This window comes from Enhydra lutris, unplaced genomic scaffold (genome assembly GCF_002288905.1).
Source record: "Enhydra lutris kenyoni isolate GAN:26980312 unplaced genomic scaffold, ASM228890v2 scaffoldscaffold17, whole genome shotgun sequence".
Classification (NCBI taxonomy): Eukaryota; Metazoa; Chordata; class Mammalia; order Carnivora; family Mustelidae; genus Enhydra; species Enhydra lutris.
In genome coordinates this window covers 22209081-22227497 of record NW_019154101.1, presented here as the reverse complement: position 1 = coordinate 22227497, position 18417 = coordinate 22209081, and the positions used below count along the sequence as shown (strand labels likewise).

Here is an 18417-nt window from a genome sequence, read left to right as displayed (position 1 = left end):
AAAAATATGTAATACTATCATATATATTACAATGGTATCATATATTATAATGGCATATATATAGAGAGAGAGGTGCTGGGTGAAATGGGTGAGGGGGGTCAAAATGTGTAAATTTCCAGGTATGTGTAGTTCATAGGGATATAATATATAGCACAGTCATTATTGTTATATTACTGTACTGCATATTTAGAGTGAATCTTAATCTCATCACAAGAAAAAAATTTTATAACTATGTTTGGTAACAAATGTTAATTAGACTTGTGGGGATCATTTCACAATATAGACAAAAATCATGTGTCTGATAGCCATTTGTCTGTTTTCATTGGAGAAGTGTCTATTCATGTCTTCTGCCCATTTTTTGACATGATTATCTGTTTTCTGTGTGTTGAGTTTGAGAAGTTCTTTATAGATCCTGGATATCAGCCTTTTGTCTGTACTGTCATTTGCAAATATCTTCTCCCATTCCGTGGGTTGCCTCTTTGTTTTGTTGACTGTTTCCTTTGCTGTGCAGAAGCTTTTGATCTTGATGAAGTCCCAAAAATTCATTTTCGCTTTTGTTTCCTTTGCCTTTGGAGACATATCTTGAAAGAAGTTGCTGTGGCTGATATTGAAGAGGTTACTGCCTATGTTGTCCTCTAGGATTCTGATGGATTCCTGCCTCACATTGAGGTCTTTTATCCATTTCAAGTTTATCTTTGTGTATGGTGTAAGAGAATGGTCGAGTTTCATTCTTCTACATATAGCTGTACAATTTTCCCAGCACCATTATCGAAGAGACTGTCTTTTTTCCACTGTATATTTTTTCCTGCTTTGTCGAAGATTATTTGACCATAGAGTTGAGAGTCCATATCTGGGATCTCTACTCTGTTCCACTGGTCTATGTGTCTGTTTTTATGCCAGTACCATGCTGTCTTGGTGATCACAGCTTTGTAGTAAAGCTTGAAATCAGGCAATGTGATGTCACCAGTTTCGTTTTTCTTTTTCAACATTTCCTTAGCAATTCAGGGTCTCTTCTGATTCCATATAAATTTTAGGATTGTTTGCTCCAGCTCTTTGATCAGAATGACATTAAAAGTAGAGATTGCTCTAGGCAATATAGACATTTTAACAATGTTTATTCTTCTGATCCATGAGCATGGAATTGTCTTCCATCTTTTTCTGTCTTCTTCGATTCCTTTCATGAGTGTTTTGTAGTTCCTCAAGTACAGATCCTTTACCTCTTTGGTTAGGTTTATTCCCAGGTATCTTATGGTTCTTGGTGCTATAGTAAATGGAATTGATTCTCTAATTTCCCTTTCTGTGTTTTCATTGTTAGTGTATAAGAAAGCAACTGATTTCTGTCATTGATTTTGTATCCTGTCAAATTACTGAATTGCTGTATGAGTTCTAGTAGCATTACATTGTATACCTGAAAAAAAAAGAAAGAAAAGTTAGCTTTCTAGTATACATGACCAGAAAAAAAATACCAAGCTACCTAAAAAGCAAGAAAAATTCTGTTACTTCATTTTTAATGATTGCCTGAAATGAAGATAATATGTTATATGTTCTTCAAGAGATACCAATTTCAGCAGAAATTTTCCCAATTTTCACTGACTTTTATCTTTGAATTTTATTTATTTACTTACTTTAGAGAGAGTGTGAGGGAAAGAGAGAGAGGGAAAAGAAGAATTCCAAGCAGACTGCTTGCTGAGTGTCCCATGACGCTGAGATCATACCTGAGTTTAAATCAAGAGTGGGAGGCTCAATGGATTGAGCCACCTAGGTGCCCCATCTTTACATTTTAAAATAATGAGACTTGGTCACATTTCAGAGTTTATGTAAGTAATATAGATGCTTTATGAAAAGGGAAAAATATGATTAAAAACACTTTTGTTTTGAGATGGTAATTCCAAATTTAAAATCCTAATAACATCTCTTCAAATTTTAAAATCTAGACGGTAAAATCAACACCAAGTTTCTATGCTCTATACTTTAAAAAGTAGAATAATGTCATTTTGAACAAATTATCTATTTTGAAAATTGAGTTCATAAAATTCTGAGTAGACTAATTCAAAATTCATACTTTCCCCACTTGTCTATTAGGTTAAAATATTATTCTAAACAAGAAGCTGATTTTGTAAGAAGCTGGGCTTTATTTGTGGATTATTTAGCTCCACCACGCTTTCCTCAACCTTAATTAGAACATATGAATTCCAGAAGGAGCTGCCAAGATGCATGCTTGTTAGTGGAGATAAAGTCCCCTTCATCAGTGATTTTAGTGGCTTTCAGAACACAATCCAGTTTGCCCTAAATCTTCTCCACAAAGTGCATAAGTATACAGGTAAGAGAAACAGAGAACTTTTTTGTGTGTGTGAATTCTTTAGGTTGTGTTGCTTTCATACATATTGAAATGAAATACCATTAGAATCATAAATCATTACAACAGATTATGTAAAGAAGAATATGTTGACTTCCTAAGATATCTGTTTCAAAGTTTTAACATTAATCCTTGTGGGTTTATGATTGGCTTCATTTAATGAGCATGTATTACAGGCCCTCCCTTATTTAGCATGTCCTCTCCTCTGGGACTCTTACACAAAGCTGATCAATATCACCACATACTAATTTGACAAGGAGACAATGGAAATCTCTATTTCTTCCTTGGATAAATTTTGCTATTTTATCTTATTTTTGTTTTTAAAAGAGAAAGATACTAAACAAATATGACACTTGCCATGACTAACAGAACTATGAAATAAGTTGTGTTTTATGAACTTCCCTCATCCTCATCATTTATGATTGTAGACATAAAGAAAATAACTTGACCCCTCCTCCAAATTCTAGTTATGAAGAAGGTATATTTGTTCAAAATTTCAAAATCCTAGGTTTACCAATAGTGGAAAACATAGAAGAAATTACATAAAGGTAAATTTGAAAATTACTTTGTCATTCAATTTCCAAAATACCATTTATCCCTATTTTACTGAGGAAAAAAAATTGTGTGTGTGTGTGTGTGTGTGTGTGTGTGTCTGTATGTTCCATTTGTATTCCCTAAAGCAGAAATCAGAAAAAGATAGGAGGCAAAAAAAAAAAATGAATGCATTATATTTTAAATGTAAAACTTGTATGTGTATTACTTAGGGTAACACTCACTGTTTTAATAAACAAATCTTCAAATTGTAATTGGAAAACTCAAAGGATTCTCTTTCTTGCTCACATAATGATGATGTAGGATGTTAACTCAATTGGTAGGAGGCTTTCTTCCATGGTAATTCAGAGACCTAGGATCTTTCCATCTCTGTCTCCATCCTCCTTCACAGCTTCACTATATCCTCCTTATAAAGTAATTCTAAGAAATTAGCTTAAGAGGGCCCCTCTTTGAAAAGCCTAGACTAGAAGTGACAAACTTATCTGTATTTCACATAACTTTGGTAAGAATGATAATACAGCCCAACTACATGCTGCATAGGAGGGACTTGGGAAAGTTAATTCTTGCCTGAGCCCCACTGTTAGCAGAATCATAAAATGTATTGATTGCCAGTCATCTTTGCCGCATTGTCAGATATAGAAAGTACAATGTAGGCTCAGATGATATGAACAAACTCTACTGGCCTAGTAGGTAGAAGGAGGCACAGAATGGATGGTTAAAATTAATCATATTTTAAAGATTGTGCACAACAGATTTCTAGATTTTTTAAAAATTCCTGTTTTACTACAATTAGCTTTGGATTTGTTAAGGAGTTCTGAATTGATTCTATGGGCTACAATAAAAAAAAAAAGACAAGTTAGAATGTAGTTGAATTAGCTACCTTGTTTCCTATCTTCCTTTACTAATTGCATGCACTCATTGATACTCAGAATTCAGAAACAGTGCTTTAAGCCTTAGCAGATATTTTTAATTAATTCAAGTATAGAAAAAATAGGATACCATTAATAAAAATAGTTCTACAGTTGAACATGTTTGATGTATAGTCAGTAAACATACACTGAACCAACTTTTTAGTATAACATTCAGCTACGTTTTTGAGGTCAGAACATTTCAGCTTTTGCTTGACACTGGAAACTGGACTGCATTTCCTTTTATTTTAGTTGTTGTGCCCTGATATTTTTAAGTCTTCACATGTCCATATTTTGGCATTTAAAAAAATATTTATTTTCCACAACCAGACTTGTGAAAAGCCATGCAGGGAGAGTTTAGTCTGCAAAACAGACCACTCGTATGGCTGCTCTGCCTCACTGCTGGTGTAGAACAACAGGTAAATGAGTGATTCTTGAGACTTGAGATTTTTGACATGTAAGCTCCAAGCACTGGTCTGCCACCAATCAGGGACCTCCATAGGGAGCCAAGAGCTCAGGGATGAGCCAAGAGTCCAGGGATATTAATGGAAATAGTTGCACATAAAATAAAGCAAAGGGAAACAAACATGCTCTTCCTATCAGAGAATCAATAGAAGAAAAACGTCAGTAGCTCCAGGCTCATGACTTCTGTGTATTTCTTTTTTTGCTCATCAATTTATCAATCCATTCTGATACATCTGTCTTACTGAAAATTCATAACATTACTAAACATCTTTTCTCCATTTCTTAGTATTTCATTTTTACTATAATTTCACTTATACTTATTTAATAATGTGTCCAATATATGCCTGTTATTAAAAATTAAAACACTGCAGAGTTATTAAATGCATGTAAAATTTATCCTCTTGCCATCATCTTTTAACTTCCATATCTTAATTCCTTGCCTGATTCTAATTGTTTAAATTTTAGGCCTATTCCTACCAAAAAACATTTACATGAGGTAGTGAATAGATAAAAAATAAAAAAATAATTGGATTAAAAACTGTGCTGTTTATATAAATGAGATTATATGTATGGCACTGCTCTGTGCTATAAATTTTTCAGTAGCTGTATGTATTTGAGATATTAGCTAGTCAGCAAATATTGACACACATTAGTCTCTAAATAATATATAACTTTCCATTGAGTGGACTGATATTCTTTTGGTTTTAGGTAGTGCAAAAGTGAAATTCACTGTGTACTTTAGTTTAATTTGTTGGGATAGTGACAGATTATATTACTAGGAATGAATTCATGGATCAGGTGTTGCCAAGTGGCAATTAAACAGTGTGCTATGGATTACATTCTTGTCAAAACAAGAATAAAAACAAAACAACGCAAATTATTTATTTAAAGTTCATATTTCTTCAAGAGACCAAAAAATGAATATTAACAAACTTTCTAATTTTCAAGAATCTGATACAAGAAAAATGACACCTCAATCACTGCTGTATCCATTATTTTCTTTAGTTACTTCTGCATGAGTTTGAATATGAAGGCAAAATTTAAAAGACATAATTTTAAAGAGCAAAATATTGTTTTATTTAAGAATTTATATGAAAACACGCTAATTTTATACTAATTATACTGAGTTTTGTTTTTAGATAGTTTCAACATTGGTGATCAAAATTAAAATTTTACCTAAAACTGTTACATATCTTTACTATTTTTCTAGGAACAATATCTTTAACTTTATGGAAAACTTTAATGAAGTCAACAGTTGCAAGGAAACTGTTTCTAGAGATTTTGGAATTTATCCTTCACTCTTTTAATTAAATGCTCTGGAAATTATATAAAATAAAAATCTACAATGATAATTTCTCAAAGAACAGTATTCTCAAAATTTAGTCCTTGCATGTTTGCATAATTCTGTCATTGTCTATGTCTATATTTTAAAGTTTGGATTAATATGTTGCCATTAATTTGCTTAATTAATAATTAGTAGATAAATATCAACAAATAAAATGTATACTTTTTAATGTAGATTCAGTTGAATAACTGATAAATGCTGATTAAATTAATAAAGGTCATAAAACCTGATTGGAATTTTGGATTTTATTCTATCTAAATCAGTTTTGTGAAATTCAGAGGAATAGATTTTCATGGTCAATAGGCAAGAAGCAGAAGATTTTAAATAAAATTTGGATGATGAATTTAGATGTCTAAAACATTTAAAAATGAACTATTTGTTTAGAGTGTATTACCTGATCCATCAATACCTTGGGAGGTTGTTATTTTTCTCAAAGTTAGAAAAATTATGTTATTCTCATATCTCACTCTTTCTTTCTCTCTCTCTCTTTTCTTTTTAGTTCATACTTATTATGGAGCACTTTAGGGTCACAGAGGGTAAATTTTTCTCCCCCACCCTGCCTTTTTTTTCAAATTTATCTCCTTTAAGAGGCAACAATGTGTCCTGACAGGAAGGTGGTTTTCCTCCTGCTTGTCCTCTTGGTGACTTTCCTTCCATAGCTTTTATGCAGCTTACTGACAGGTTGTACATAGGGTTCCAACCACAGGCAAAATGTATCCACTAACAAACTATTTGGTAAAACAAAATGAATAAATTGAGCCAACAGGTAGATAGTATGGTAAAATAATCAGCACTGTTATCAGAAAGACTTGAGTTTACATCTAAGCTCTGCCATTTTTCAACCAATGTCAACTGGTTAATCCCAAGCAATTTATCAGATTCTCCTGTACCTCAATACACTTATTGAATAAATGAAAATTATGGGAAAGAAATGAAGATGAATGAAGAGTCCACAAGATTTTTGTTCTAAAAATTGGCTAGTTTGGGACGTCTGGGTGGCTCAGTAGGTTAAGCATCTGCCTTTGGCTCGGGTCATGATCTCTGGGTCCAGAGATCGAGCCCCACATTGGGCTTCCTGCTCAATAGGGAGTCTGTCTCTCTCTCTCTCTTTCTCTCTCTCTCCTTCTGCTCCTCCCCACTGCTCGTTCTCTCTCTGTCTCTCAAATAAATAAATAAAAACTTTTAAAAATGGCTAGTTTTTAAAATTAATTATTTTTATTAACATATAATATATTATTTGCCCCAGGGGTACAGGTCTGTGAATCGTCAGGCTTACACATTTTACAGCACTCATCATATCACATACCCTTCCCAATATCCATAACCCAACCACCCTCTCCCTACCCCCCACCCTCCAGAAACCCTCAGTTTGTTTTGTGAGATTAAGAGTCTCTTATGGTTTGTCTCCCTCCCGATCCATCTTGTTTCATTTTTTCCTTCCCTACCCCCATACACCCCACCTTGCTTCTCAAATTCCTCATATCAGAGAGATCATATGATAATTGTCTTTCTCTAATTGACTTATTTTGCTCAGCATAATACCCTCTAGTTAAAAATTGGCTAGTTTAATAACCAAAAGGCAATGAGCTTCCAGTCTAAAACCTACGATACAGTAATTGTGATACAAAATATAGGTTTGATGAATAGGACATCAATAAGATAACTTGAATCAAAACTACAGAAAGCCCAAAGCATGAAACATACATATAACAAACTACAACTCTACCATTCCTAGAAATCATATTCATTTGCTAATAACTTTTAATCATTTGTATTAGTTCCCTTTTGCTATTGTAACAAATTGCCATAAACTTGGAGGCTCCAATATAACAGATTTATTATATTACAGTTCTGGAGATCACAAATCAAAAATGGATTTCACCATACAAAACTCAAGGGGTTGATAAAGCCTTGTTTTTTCTGGAAGCACCAGGGGAGAATTAAGTCTTCTGACTTCAGCAGCTTCTAGAGGCAGCCCTCACTCTTCAGCTCATGGCTCTTCTTTCATCTTCAAACCAGTAGAGCAGCATCTTCAAATTTCTCTTTGATTCTGATCTTCCTGCCTCCCTTCTTTAACTTATAAGGATCATCATGATTATAATGAGCTCCCCCAAATTATCCAGGATATCCTCCCATCCCAAGATCCTAATTTAATCACATCTGCAAAATCTCTTTTGTCATCTAAATTAACATCTTCATGTGTTCAGGAGTTCACACACGGACATCTTTTGGGGGCCATTATTTTGATACCACATTATTCATAATACTATCACTGTACTATATGCATTCAAAGAGGGTTACAGAAGGAAGGTGGGTGGTGAAATGGGGTAACCAGATGGTGGGTATTAAGAAAGGCACGTGTTGGGTTGAGCACTGGATGTTATATGCAACTAATGAATCACTGAACACTACATCATAAGCTTATGATGTACTATATGCTGGCTAATTGAACATAATGAAAATAAAAAGATAGATGTAAGAAAATGATTCTTTCCTTGCTATACACAGACTGCTTCCCTTTCTCCATCTGTACATGACTTATCATTTCTGACTAAAGCTCTAGAGTCTACATCAGTTTACAAGTTATAGCTATGAGCCCATATTCTTGTCAATGTACAGACTCCCTTGAGATAGATTTCATCTGGTGGAATGTACTTCCTGTACTGATTCTCCTGTTAGTTATGCACACTAGCTCCAATGAGCTGTGGACAAAGGCTAATATAGTCACAGAGTAAAATCATCCATTTTATGTAGAGAGTGAGTGAGTTGTTTTTGCAAAAGAGCATATGCACTCAACAGTTATGACCAGACTATTCATAGATGGCCACCCACACCTGAGGTTCAGGTCAAATACTGAAAAATTTACAGGAAATATATACAGAATATATTTGAAAGACGTATCTGTATCTATATATTTTCCTAAACATCTATGAAAGAGGACTTCAAAAATGCAAGATTTTTTGTGGTCTCATATTTGCATTATTGCTTTAAGAAAATTAAACTTTTAAGTAGAAAATTTTAGAGACTGGAATTTATGCCACATTAATCTCCTGATTATCTTATTTTCTTATATTACCTTTATCTTTATCTTATGTTTATACCTTATGTAATTGGGTCTTGATTTTTCTATCCAAACAGTGTCTTTAACTTTTATGACTAAGCCATTGACTACTATACATCAGTTACTATAATTTTTAAATTAAAACTACCCATAGCTAAGAAGTATGTCCCTTTGTTATCACACTTGTCTCTTGCTACCTTTCTTTTTTGCAGAGAGTATTTTTTCTATTATTTCATTTTATCTCTACTATTTGCTTATTGCTATTCAAGCCACTTTAAAAATACAAATTATTTAAAAATAACAATCTGTTGTGTTTAGGAGGGTAGCATACAACTTTAGTCTGCCATCAGATATTGTGTCACTTTGTGTGTGGTACTAGAATATTCCCATTTCATCCTCTTCTTTGCACTATTGATACAAATTTTACTTATACATAGGGGATAAACAAGTTGCCATAATTTTTCTTTAAATAGCAATTGTCTTTTAGAGAAATTACTAGTGAATACACACATTTTATATTTGCTTTGCTTTTTATCATATCTAGCAGTGTTTTGTGGGGTTTTTTGTTTTTTACTTTCTGTATAGTATTAAATTCCTTCTGTCTGAAGAGCTTCCTTTACCATCTTCTGTAATGCAGTACCTCAGGCGATCGCTTTCATTTTGTTGGTGGTAGTGGTAATGGTAATAGTAGCATGATAGTCATGTTGGCTTTCATTTGTTTCATTAAAAATCTTTATTTCTCAATTTTTAAGTGCATATATTTCACATTATAGTCTGGTGACTTGATGGTTTCTGATAGGATGTCTGTTGGAATCCTTACATTTATTCTTCTTTATGTAATTTGCCTCTCTGTCAAGCAGCCTTCACTATGTTCTCTTTATCTTTGGGTCCCATCAGTTTGAGTAAGATGTGTCCAGGTGTGTTTGGGGGGAATATTAATTAATTAATATTAATATTAATTCTGCTTGGTGTTCTAGGAAATTTTTAGCTCTAGGGGATTGATATTTTTCATTATTTAAAAAAAAAAATTTCCACCAATATCTCTTCAAACATTACCGCACCATTTTCTCTCCTTCCTCCTTCTGAGATTGCAAGTAAACCAATGTTAGATTGCTTAATCACAAAGCTCCTTTATGTTATGTTCTGGTTTTCTACTCTTTTCTTCTTTAGTTTCATTTTGATTAATTTTTGTTGACTTATCTTTGAGTTTGTTAATTTTTCCTCAGCCATGTAGATTCTACTGATGAGCCCATTAGAGGCATTTTTCACCTCTATTACCATGTAATTTTAAAATTTTTTCTAATATTTCCCCTTGCCTCTTTCTCATGGTTTTAATCTCTCTGCTGAAATTACCCATTTATTTGAGCAATTATCTGTCTTTTCCACTAAAACCTTTAATATCATAATTATTGTTTAAATTCCCTGCCAAATAGTTTCAACGTCTGAGTCCTAAGTGACTAGTTCTGCTTATTTCTGTGCCTCTTACTTTTATTGTGTGACTCATAATTTTTGGTCGAAAGCCCAACACATGTGCAAGACCAGAGAAACCAGAGTAAAGAGTGTTTATGCTCAGAACTGGGGAGGGAAGAGGTGAGCAAATCTAGTCAAGGGTTGAGCTGTTGTGTTTTGTTGTGTTGTTGTATCACTACTCTGGAATGTTCTCTTGTGGTTAGGGTATAACAGGACTGCAGGAGAATTCTACTCAACAATGCTCTTCCACCCTCAGCTTTAGATTTTTTTTCTGCATCAGCCTGTGCCACAATGAGGGTCTTTTTATGGTTTTTTATGTTTTTTTCTCTTCTTCTAAGGTTAGAAGTTTGTTATTATTTGATGCTTGTTAGCCTGGGATAGATATGCAGGGTCATTCTCCATTGTCCTGGTTCATCCTGGGCCTTAGTCAGGCCTTGCATTGCTGACTCTCCAAGCCAGAACTTTAGCAGTGACTGAACCCCAATTAAAGGTAAGCATTTCTAATGAGCTAAAGTCAGGTTGATTCCCTGCCTTTCCCACAGAGCTAGGATTTTTTTTTTTTCTGTGCCTTCTCCCAGTTGAATAAGGCAGTCAGACTTGTTGCCTCTCTACCAGCAGATTAAGGATTTTGTGCCATTGAGTAGATATGAGGAGAAAGCTCTGAGTGGGGTGTGCCTTTTTGGCAGTCTCCCTTCCTCCAGGCATACACCAAGAAGGAGCCTTTTTCAGTTCTGCCTTGTTCCCAAACTCTAGCAAATACCCAGGAAGACCCATGGAGAAGAATATTTTATTGCATAAGATGTGACTTTAAGTCTGAGGCTCCCATGGATTCTATTCTCTCATGCAAACCTATATGCAGCAATATTCCCTCCCAAGATCCCTCTTGGGTTGGCTATGGCTTTGGGTAGGGGGAGGGTCTGCATCACAGTTTGCCTTGTATCTGTCCAATTCTTCTTCCTTCTGGTTTGTTGGTCTCTATAAATGTGTTGTACCCCAAACTCCATCTCAGCATATAAATCCAGAAGACCCAAATCAAATACTGTATGTTGGCTAATTGAACATAATATTTTTTTTTAAAAAAAGAAAGAAAGAAAAAAGAATTTAAAATTTTTAATTATATATTTTAAGTTGAAAATTTCCATTTTTCAATATGATTGAGTAAAAACATCTTTGCCTTCTCCATTCCCTAGCAAAACTGAACCTTTCCAGGGATTTTTTTCAATGGAAAATTTTCTGATTTTTCTGACACTAGGATCTACTTAAAATCACACCACTTACTATAGGAAAGGAATCTGAATAAGGGAGTGAAAATAAACAGGGGAGAGAGGAAGTACTTAAGGAAAGAAAATAAAATAATGAGTCTTTCTTGTATCACTAAAACCACTATTAAATGGCAGTTACAGGAAAATCCCTGGACCCTCACTGATAGATACAACAATGTGTCAGAGAGGCAAGGACTATAAGAAAACACAGCCTTGCAATCTTACCAAATGTTACAGAATTTAGGAGACAATGTTTCAATAAGCCACTAACTTAAGAAAGTATCGACTAACAAATAAATAAATAAGTGTTATTGAATGATACAGTATGGTTCTAATTATGGTGAATTTGAGAGGAAAAGAAATGAATAATATATTACCCCTTACCTGGAATGGTTTACGATTTCATGAAGAAGGAAGATTAGATATAGTTTGTATTTTAATATATTTATGCATCAGAAATTTATTTCATTTAATACACACAAAAATTTGTTTATTCAAAAAATACTTATTTGTACCTGCTATATAAGAGTCACCTTCCTTGGCCATACTTACACAGTAACAAGAAAAATAGAAATCTTTGATCCCATGAAGGTTATAGTCTCAGTCATGAATTAGATAATAAGAAACTTCATAGTGTTAGTAAATATTAATGCAAAGAAAAAATAACAACTTAGGGAAAAGTTATAAGGAATGTTCAAATACATTAGGCATCTTAAATGTAAAAAGATTCATCTGTGAGGTCTTGGTAAGGAGGAGGTATTTCAACAAAGATGAAGCTGAAAGGGAATGAGCCTTGAGGGTATCTTGGGTAGGACTATTCCAGACAAAGAGGAAGAGCAAGCATTATGGCTGGAAATTGGGAGCAGGCCAGGACTTTTAGAGGAGCAGAAAAAGACTATTAAACAAGGTGAAAAGAAGTAGGAGGTATAATTAGAGCAATATTGAATTTGGGAGGCCAATGATTAGGACTCAGGTGTAAGGGCAAATTATGTAACTTCTTGTAGATCATTGTGAGGATTATTTAAAAAAAAAAAAAGCTTACAATGGAATAGAGAACAAATAGAAGGCTTTTGAGCAAATGAGTGACCAAAGTAGCTTCTCTGGTTGAAACTAGACTATAGAGATAATGGGAAAACAAGAAGGAGCCTATTGAGATCATCCAGAAGAAATGTGCTGTTATCTTGGACGATAACAGCATGGCAATAAGTAGTTCTATTCTGGCTTTTACTATTATGAATATAGTGCCAATGTAATTTGTTAATAGACTGGGTGTGAAATATAAAAGAAAAAAGATGTTATAAATGATTCCAGTCTCCTCCTTCCCTTCCTTTCCCTTTTTTTCCTCACAATTCAGTGCAAAACTGATTAGGGTAAGATGGGAAATGGGCATAGGAGAAGGGGAGACAACCTAGTGTGAAGATCAAGAACCCAAGTAAAGTGAAGAAACTGTACCCACAAAGAGGAGTCTCAATGTAAGAAGAGTCTAAACCTGGCTAGAAAGATATTCCCAGAGAGGAGAGGCCCAGTATGGACTGCCAGAGTTCAAGTAGTATGAGGAGAGAATTCAGTGATAGAGGCCACATAGCATGGGATATTGGAGACCAAATAGGGTGAAGAGGTCATCCATATGGAGGACAAAGTTGTGACATAGATGACAGATTAACTTATGTACAGAAAAATTAAATAATGGAAGTGAGTTTTTTCCATTATTGGAGAAGGATGTTACAAATATGAAAAGTATGATAATTAAAATAACCCCTATGCTGTTGAGTTAGAACTGGAGGTATTGGAGGGATCTCATGGTTTTCAATATAGATAGATTAGATGAGACACATGAATGGTCTGTGAGTAGAGACCCAAAATTCCCCAAAATGATAAACACACCTACCACTCAGACCGTGACTTCAAAATATCATTTTCTGATAAATGGAATAGAATGCCTTAGAGAAATGGCTGATTATGCTTGAGGGAGGTATGGAAAATGATAAGCTTGGAATGCCTTGTTAGTCCAGGAAACAATGAAGTGTTCTAAAATGGATGGATATATTGTCAAAGGGGCTTCCACTGGTCAATACTGAGACAATGGAAAATTAAAACCCATTGAATAAAATAACAGAACAAGAATACATAGAGATACACATAAATAAATGAATACATTTAAAAAGGATATTTACATAGGTTCAAAACACCTTCCAAATACATATCTATAAAATAGGGTGGGAGTCAAGATGGCAGAGAAGTAGCAGGCTGAGAATACATCAGGTAGCAGGAGATCAGCTAGATAGCTTATCTAAAGATTGCAAACACCTACAAATCCAATGGGAGATCGAAGAGAAGAAGAACAGCAATTCTAGAAACAGAAAATCAACCACTTTTTGAAGGGTAGGACTGGCGGAGAAGTGAATCCAAAGCTACGGGAAGATAGACCGCGGGGGGAGGGGCCGGCTCCCGGCAAGCGGTGGAGCAACGGAGCACAAAATCAGACTTTTAAAAGTCTGTTCCTCGGAGGGACATCGCTCCAGAGGCTAAACCGGGGTGAAGCCCACGCGTGGTCAGCATGGCCCCAGGTCCCTCAGGGTCACAGAAGGACTGGGGGTGTCTGAGTGTTGCAGAGCTTGCAGGTATTAGAACGGGGAAGCCGGCTACAGAGATGGAGCCGAGGAGTGAGCTCTCAGCTCGGGGTTACCTTGAAGAGGTCACAGGCTGGGTGAGCTTGGAGCGTAGCCAGAGGCCAGGGAGATGGTGATTGGGTGCTATTCTCTGAGGGCGCACTAAGGAGTGGGGCTCCAAGCTCTCGGCTCCTCTGGGCCGGAGATTGGAGGCTGCCATCCTCATTCCTGTACTCCGGAACTCTGTGGAACTCACCCAGGGAACAAAAGCTCCCCGAAAGCAAACCCGAGCAGATTACTCAACCCGGCTCCTGGTAAGGGCAGTGCAATTCTGCCTGGGGCAAAGACACTTGAGAATCACTACAACAGGCCCCTCCCCCAGAAGATCAACAAGAAATCCAGCCAGGACCAAGTTCACCTACCAAGGAGTGCAGATTCAATACCAAGGAGAGCAGCGGAATTCCAGAGGAGGAGAAAGCAAGCACGGAACTCAAGCCTTTCTCCCCATGATTCTTTAGTCTTGCAATTAATTTATTTTTTTTCAATGATTTTTTCTTCTTCTGCTAAATTTTTTTTAACTTTTACCCTCTTTTTTTTAACGTTTTTTAACTAGTTTATCTAATATATATATTTTTTCTTTTTTATATTTTTTGTTTATTCATTTTCTTTTTTTAATTTTTCTTTTTTCTTTTTTTTTTCTGAACCAATTTTTATCCCCTTTCTCCCTCCCATGATTTGGGATCTCTTCTGATTTGGTTAAAGCATATTTTCCTGGGGTCTTTGCCACCCTTTTACTATTTTACTTGTTCCTTCATATACTCTTATCTGGACAAAATGACAAGGCAGAAAAGTTCACCATAAAAAAAAGAACAAGAGACAGTACCGAAGGCTAGGGACCTAATCAATACAGACATTGGTAATATGTCAGATCTAGAGTTCAGAATGATGATTCTCAAGGTTCTAGCAGGGCTCGAAAAAGGCATGGAAGATATTAGAGAAACCCTCTCTGGAGAGATAAAAGCCCTTTCTGGAGAACTAAAAGAACTAAAATCTAACCAACTTGAAATAAAAAAAGCTATTAATGAGGTGCAATCAAAAATGGAGGCTCTCACTGCTAGGATAATGAGGCAGAAGAAAGAATTAATGATATAGAAGACCAAATGACAAAGAATAAAGAAGCTGAGCAAAAGAGGGACAAAAGCTACTGGACCACGACAGGAGAATTTGAGAGATAAGTGACACCATAAGACGAAACAACATTAGAATAATTAGGATTCCAGAAGAAGAAGAAAGAGAGAGGGGAGCAGAAGGTATATTGGAGAGAATTATTGGAGAGAATTTCCCTAATATGGCAAAGGGAACAAGCATCAAAATCCAGGAGGTACAGAGAACCCCCCTCAAAATCAACAAGAATAGGTCCACACCCCATCACCTAATAGTAAAATTTACAAGTCTTAGTGACAAGAGAAAATCCTGAAAGCAGCCCAGGAAAAGAAGTCTGTAACATACAATGGTAAAAATATTAGATTGGCAGCAGACTTATCCACAGAGACCTGGCAGGCTAGAAAGAACTGGCAGGATAAACTCTAAACTCTCGTTTAAGCACTAAACAAGAAAAACATGCAGCCAAGAATACTATATCCAGGTAGGCTATCATTGAAAATAGAAGGAGAGATAAAAAGCTTCCAGGACAGACAAAAACTGAAAGAATTTGCAAACACCAAACCAGCTCTACAGGAAATATTGAAAGGGGTCCTCTAAGCAAAGAGAGAGCCTAAAAGTAGTAGATCAGAAAGGAACAGAGACAATACATAGTAAGAGTCACAGGCAATACAATGGCACTAAATTCATATCTCTCAATAGTTACCCTGAATGTTAATGGGCTAAATGCCCCAATCAGGGTATCAGAATGGATAAAAAAACAAAACCCATTATATATGTTGCCTACAAGAAAGTCATTTTAGACCCGAAGACAACTCCAGATTTAAAGTGAGGGGTGGGAAAACAATTTACCATGCTAATGGACATCAGAAGAAAGCAGGGGTGGCAATCTTTATATCAGATCAATTAGATTTTAAGCCAAAGACTATAATAAAAGATGAGGAAGGACACTATATCATACTCAAAGGATCTGTCCAAAAGAAGATCTAACAATTTTAAATATCTATGCCCCTAACATGGGAGCAGCCAACTATATAAACCAATTAATAACAAAATCAAAGAAACACATCGACAATAATACAATAATAGTAGGGGACTTTAACACTCCCCTCACTGAAATGGACAGATCATCCAAGCAAAAGATCAACAAGGAAATAAAGGCCTTAAATGACACACTGGACCAGATGGACATCACAGATATATTCAGAACGTTTCATCCCAAAGCAACAGAATACACATTCTTCTCTAGTGCACATGGAACATTCTCCAGAATAGATCACATCCTAGGTCCTAAATCAGGTCTCAACTGGTATCAAAAGATTGGGATTGTTCCCTGCATATTTTCAGACCACAATGCTCTGAAGCTAAAACTCAATCACAGGAGGAAATTTGGAAAGAACTCAAATACATAGAGACTAAACAGCATCCTTCTAAAGAATGAAAGGATCAACCAGGAAATTAAAGAAGAATTGAAAAAACTCATGGAAACAAATGATAATGAAAACACAACGGTTCGAAATCTGTGGGACACAGCAAAGGCAGTCCTGAGAGGAAAATCTATAGTGGTACAAGCCTTTCTCAAGAAACAAGAAAGGTCTCAAGTACACAACCTAACCCTACACCTAAAGGAGCTGGATAAAGAACAAGAAAGAAACCCTAAACCCAGCAGGAGAAGAGAAATCATAAAGATCAGAGCAGAAATCAATGAAATAGAAACGAAAAAAACCAATAGAACAAATCAATGAAACTAGGAGCTGGTTCTTTGAAAGAATTAATAAGATTGATAAACCCCTGGCCAAACTTATCAAAAAGAAAAGAGAAAGGACCCAAATAAGTTAAATCATGAATGAAAGAGGAGAGATCACAACTAGCACCAAAGAAATACAGACAATTATAAGAACATACTATGAGCAACTCTATGCCAACAAATTTGACAATCTAGAAGAAATTGATGCATTCCTAGAGACATATAAACTACCACAACTGAACCAGGAAGAAATAGAAAACCTGAACAGACCCATAACCAGTAAGGACATTGAAACAGTCATCAAAAATCTCCAAATGAAAAAAAGCCCAGGGCCAGATGGCTTCCCAGGGGAATTCTACCAAACATTTAAAGAAGAACTAATTCCTATTCTCCTGAAACTGTTCCAAAATATAGAAATGGAAGGAAAATTTCCAAACTCATTTTATGAGGCCAGCATCACCTTGATCCCAAAACCAGACAAGGATCCCATCAAAAAAGAGAACTACAGACCAATATCCTTGATGAACACAGATGCAAAAATTCTCACCAAAATACTCACCAATAGGATCCAACAGTACATTAAAAGGATTATTCACCACGACCAAGTGGGATTTATTCCAGGGCTGCAAGGTTGGTTCAACATCCGCAAATCAATCAATGTGATACAACACATTAATAAAAGAAAGAACAAGAACCATATGATACTCTCCATAGATGTTGAAAAAGCATTTGACAAAGTACAGCATCCATTCCTGATCAAAACTCTTCAAAGTGTAGGGATTGAGGGCACGTTCCTCAATATTATCAAAGCCATCTATGAAAAACCCACCGCAAATATCATTCTCAATGGAGAAAAACTGAAAGCTTTTCCGCTAAGGTCAGGAACACGGCAGGGATGTCCATTATCAGCACTGCTATTCAACATAGTACTAGAAGTCCTAGCCTCAGCAATCAGATAACAAAAGGGAATTAAAGGCATCCAAATCGGCAAAGAAGAAGTCAAACTATCACTCTTCGCAGATGATATGATACTATATGTGGAAAACCCAAAAGACTCCACTCCAAACCTGCTAGAACTTGTACAGGAATTCAGTAAAGTGTCGGGATATAAAATCAATGCACAGAAATCAGTTGCATTTCTCTACACCAACAACAAGACAGAAGAAAGAGAAATTAAGGAGTCCATCCCATTTACAATTGCACCCAAAACCATAAGATACCTAGGAATAAACCTAACCAAAGAGGCTAAGAATCTATACTCAGAAAACTATAAAGTACTCATGAAAGAAATTGAGGAAGACACAAAGAAATGGAAAAATGTTCCATGCTCCTGGACTGGAAGAACAAATATTGTGAAAATGTCTATGCTACCTAAAGCAATCTACACATTTAATGCAATCCGTATCAAAATCCCATCCATTTTTTTCCAAAGAAATGGAAAAAATAATCCTAAAATTTATATGGAACCAGAAAAGACCTCG

At 35.5% G+C, this 18417-nt stretch overlaps 1 pseudogene; it reads left to right on the top strand.

The window, feature by feature from the left end:
- The window catches only part of LOC111147762, a 57807-nt pseudogene that overhangs the window by 12068 nt on the left and 27322 nt on the right, over window positions 1-18417 (top strand).